Source organism: Egretta garzetta, unplaced genomic scaffold, assembly GCF_000687185.1.
Source record: "Egretta garzetta isolate BGI_Z169 unplaced genomic scaffold, ASM68718v1 scaffold14, whole genome shotgun sequence".
Lineage (NCBI taxonomy): Eukaryota > Metazoa > Chordata > Aves > Pelecaniformes > Ardeidae > Egretta > Egretta garzetta.
The window spans coordinates 733881-738822 of record NW_009259588.1 but is presented as its reverse complement, the minus strand read 5'-3'; the positions used below and the strand labels follow the sequence as shown (position 1 = coordinate 738822).

The following is a 4942-nucleotide window of genomic DNA, read 5'->3' as shown; positions in this document are numbered from 1 at the left end:
GGGTCTTTCTGGCTTCAGTTTCTGGCCAATGCTGATCCCCAGGGGAGTCAAGCTGTGTGTGTTACCAGAGTGCTCTAGGAAGGCTTCATGAGTTTGAATGGTATCATCCCTTCTTATCTTCTAACTAGTCTTGGATAACTTGATGGTGTGCTGACGAAACATCACAGTAGTTATTTAAACCGTAGTTTGCTGTGATTTGACTTCTTAGCTAAAATGCAGGTTGATGTGCTGTGTCTTTATCTATGTAATCACATACCTTAATGCTTTTTACTGTGTTAGCAAGTATTGAATGATGGCCATATTTTTGTTGGATTAGATGACTGCTTTAGCGGGTATGTGATTTATAGCCAAGAGCAAAATCATTATGACTATAAGGGATCTGTAATTTGAGACCCCTAAAGGTTTCTGATTTAGTTGCACAAACAAAAGCTTAATTTCTTTTTTTACCTAGGATTTCTATCAAGTTGCACTTGGATAGAAATTGGAATTTAAGACAAAGTAGCATTATTTTGTTGACTGGAACTACTCTTAGTAAGTTTTATTAATCTGGGGTTTTTTTCTGTAGTCAGCTTAAGTCTCATTTACAACAAATGAGATAGTAAACAAGAATAGTATCCATTCTAATCAATTGACTATTTTTCTTTCCAGGAATCAAATCTTTCAAAGCTGCTAAAACACCTAGAGACGTTGATAGGAAGCTATGTGCATTTCTTCCCTCTTCTGCCAAAGGCTGGATAAGCTTTGATGGTGCCAACGTACTCTTAAGTCTGGTTAGGTCTCTCAGAAGGCACAGCTAAAGAGTCCAGGGAACAGAACCGTCCGTGTACTATGCAGTTGAGCAGATATCCAGGTATGACTTATTGGATGGCTTGTAAGCTTATCAGAAACAGAACAAGATTGATGAGAGTAAAATTCATCATGGCCAAGCTGAACTTGCATTCTTCTAAGGCAGTTTCTCAGTGTCCCTGTCCTTGCAGCTGCTGTCTTTGCCATTCAGTGTTCTTGTCCTTTAGATTCTGAGAATTAGTAGATCACATGCTCTCATTTCATTTTCAGGAATGAAGCAGTTATTACTGTTTTCTCAACTAATATTGTATTAGCAACTTATAATGAGTTTACTAAAATGAAAATAAAGAATACTTTGTTGATGCTTGTCAACTCTGATAACCACTGAAATACAAGTTGGTAAAACAAACATTTAAAAATACTACCCACTCAGAACCTCAAAGTCTTTATAAAAATCTCTTCCACAGTTACTAATGACAGTTTACTGGATAAAAACTTATAAAAACTAAGAATGATTGATTGAATTTCCAAAGCAGATAATATGAAAGGACAAAGTTCCATAAGCCTTTCATAATTTCCTTACTATAAGCGGTTCTATGAGCAAGAGACTAGTGAAGGCCAGCTTCCAAGGAACATGTCTGGAGATCTGGCTTCTGTGTAGATTACCTGGTGTCTAAAAAGGATTACATTGCAACCTTTTTCCTCTGTGGGTGTTCTAATAGGGTTTCTCTCTAGCTGCCTGTTTTTGTGAAATCTCTAGAAATGCCGCATTATCTAGTTTACTGTCAGATTTTGCTGGATGTATTTGTCTGTACATGGAAGGTACATTTGTGCATCTTCTTGCTCCAGCTCCATGCCAGCTTCATATTTAATTTGATTGTGTATTTGTAGTTTCCTTAGGAACACAAAGTAAAATGGTGCTGATTTGATGTAAGGAAAAAACCTATCACTGTGAGCACAGTCCATCACTGGAAGAGGTTGCCCAGGGAGGCTGTCAAACCTCTGTCTGTGGAGGTTTTCAAGACCTGACTGGCCAAGACACAGAAAGCCCTGGTCGCAATTCGTTGTTGAGCCTGCTTTGAGTAGGAGGCTGGACTGGGTGGTCCATGCCAAGGTGAATAATGAGTATTGTTCTAAGAAGTAGACTAAAAGACAAAGGCAAAAAGGAACTTTTTCTGTTTTGTGGTGACTTCTCACTTTGAAGAAATGAAATGTTAGCATTTTTGCTTTTTTTTTTTTTAGTGCAGAGAAATTAGTCAAGCAACTAGTAGTATTTGTCGTAGACTAGTAAGATATTGTCCAGACTGTTACCTTGTTGTTTAGTATTAAAATACTACAGTACTATTGGAAGGGAAGAGTTGCATTTGTGATCTTTGATGAAGAGCTGAATGCAAGTCGGATTTTAGAATATGTGATCACAAATGTTGTAGAAATGAAGGGAACCGTGTTGCACAAAACTCCAGCTTACTGTATCATTATGGGGGTGCTATTTAAATGAACAATAAATGCAGGAACAGACTGATGGATCAAATGCCTGAGCAGGGGTTGAATGGCCTAAGATTAGAACTGAGTTTGGGACATCAGCTGCTACAATGATTCTTTTATTTTGCTGTTAAATTGCCTTGGTTCTGTTTATGAAAAGGTAATGTCTGTGAAAACTCAGTGGATTATCAGTTTTTTGGAAACTACAGTTAAAAGTAGTTTAAGATAAATTTGACTTTAGGCAGCCAGCGCAGTAGAAGGATCAAGACTCTTGGGCTAGAGTAACTCAGTTTTAATTTTACTGTAGTGCTTTCATGTTGAATTTGGTTGTTAAGAATGGGATGTGGAGCAACAGAAGATTGACTGTAGTTATGCATGGAAACAAAGTGCAAGCTGAGGCTTGAAGAATGTCCAAAAATACAGGAGAAATAAATAGTAAAAGAGTATGGATAATAAACTGTATAGTAATCATGGAATTAAACGGGGAGGTTGAGGGAATAAGCTTAGAAAGTTGAAATTTTGTGACCTTTATGATGGGACATTGCTGGTTTGATGGATATGAAGAACGTTAGAGGAGTTACTTAAAGTTTTACTGCCAAGCAGTTTGTTTAAAGACCAGCTGAATAACCTTGCATGTGATGCAGAAACAGACATCTTCTTGGATTGAAGACCAACTACTTGAAAACTGGAAAATAAGTAATTTGTATTCAATTTTCTCTTGTTTGTTTTTCTTTTTTTTTTTTCCCTGGATTAATGACTTCCATTTCAGAAAGATTACTGGCTAAGGAAACTCTTGAGATAGATGGATGTTACATACTATACCACCTTTGTAGATGTTTCTTTTTTGTGAGATAGACATGCTTCGAGAAATGTCTGCTTCTCCTTGTTCAGTAGCATCAATGTATTGGTTAAAGGACTGAGATGGAGGAACTGTTTCCAGTGGAGCCTAACGTATTGAACCACATCTCCTTCTGGCTGATCTGAGCATGGTGGCATCCTGTCAGCTCTGTTGTTACCTGCAGTGGACCATGGGGTTGGTGCACATAACCTGCTATCATAGAGGGACTGATCATAAAGCTTTAACCAGAGACTGCAAATTCCCAGTTGACTTCACTTTAAAAAGAGGATTTTTGTCTTAATTTTACTCCTTGGATTTTGACAGAATGACAGACTAGTTACTCTGATTTATTCCATTCTGTATAGGTTCCTGTTTCACACCCATCTCAACGGTATCAGAATGTCTTCCAGACTTCTTACTGATAACAAATATTAGAAAACAAGACTAGCATCTGTCAAATGGGGCTCCCTCTCCATTTCTCTCTACACACCTTTCCTTTGGGGGGAGAAGAAGAGGAGAATAGCATGTGAGTTGCTTGAATTTTAATTAGAAAAACCTCAATTGTATGTTTTGTACATAAATTAAGGTTTGGGGATTTTTTTTCTTCCTGAGTGATGACATACAGTATAGAAAAAGTTCTGGGTTTTTTGATTTTTTTGGGGTTGTTGGTGTTTTTTTTTGCTTTTGGTGAGGCTTAGCTTGGAGCTTCTGTCTTACATGGGAGGGGGTTTTGCAACTGTTTACAGGAAAGTCTTGCCTTTCAAGGCAAAGATTCCATATTGATAGTGATCTTGCTTTTTTTTTTTTTGAGAAGTATAGCTTTTCAAGACATTCAGGGCCATCAAGGCTGAAGCACTGTTTGGGGGTTTTCTTCATTTTTTTTTTTTTTCCTCCTTGTTAGAACTTGTCCAGGATGGATGAATTGTTTAGCCATAAGGACTGAGATCTTTTAAACTCTGTCGGGTCCTCTGCCAGCTATTCAAGAACAAAGAAATACCTGTGAAGCTCCCAGTGACCTTTTTCAGTGCAGGGTACTTCTGTTGCACTCTGTGCCCATTTACGTTTCTCAAAACTCAGTCTAAATTGTATTTTGGTGTAATCTAGGGAGGAATTGATAAAGGCACATGCTTCTAAAGCTAAACCCATGGGGGATACCTTATGATGTACTGGGAGCTGAAGATAAGCAACTGATGTGTCCATAGGAGCCCAGCTACATGGGGAGAGATAAAAGTGTTGGGAAAGCACCATACCATTCCTGGTGGTCTCCAGCTATCGCGGCTTACCCTACCCAGGGTAGGGTATAAATCCAAGTTCTGGAGTTGGGAAAGGTGATAGAGCTTTATACACTTCTTCAGAGGAGGAGATGTAAAAGCCATAGGGGTAATAAAAAAAAAAAATTGTCTCACGTCAGCATATTTACCTATCAGTGCCATACATTAATTACATCTTATTTATACTGCATTAATATTGTAGTAGCTTGTTTTATGCCAAGGTCCATGTCTGCTTACAGCAGCAGAAACTTCTGCAGGACATTTACATTTTCCTAACAATCGTATTTTAAGCATGTACATACATGACAACACACCAAATTATCAAAGAGGCTTCTCATCTTGACACTAACATTCAAGGTGAAAGGTGTTGAATTCCTACTTCCTAAATGAGATTATAGTAATTTTCTGAGTAGAACTTAGTAAAATTCTGGTGTTTGTTCTCTTACAAAAAACCCCCACAAAACACAGTATAGCTGACATATAGACACAAATCTGAAAGAAAAACTTGGAATTTTGTTTAGATAAGAGAGGAGAAATGTAAAGGATTCTTCTCTTCGCCCCCCCC

General features: G+C 37.9%; 1 protein-coding gene across 1 annotated transcript in view; it reads left to right on the top strand.

Annotated features, from left to right (window-relative positions):
- The first annotated feature begins 562 nt into the window (after nucleotides 1–562).
- ADNP2 (ADNP homeobox 2) overlaps nucleotides 563–4942 on the top strand; it is a 26833-nt gene continuing 22453 nt past the window's right edge. The window contains 2 exon segments of the mRNA XM_035893435.1: nucleotides 563–850; nucleotides 3472–3632. The gene's annotated coding sequence lies outside the window, so the exon portion shown is untranslated.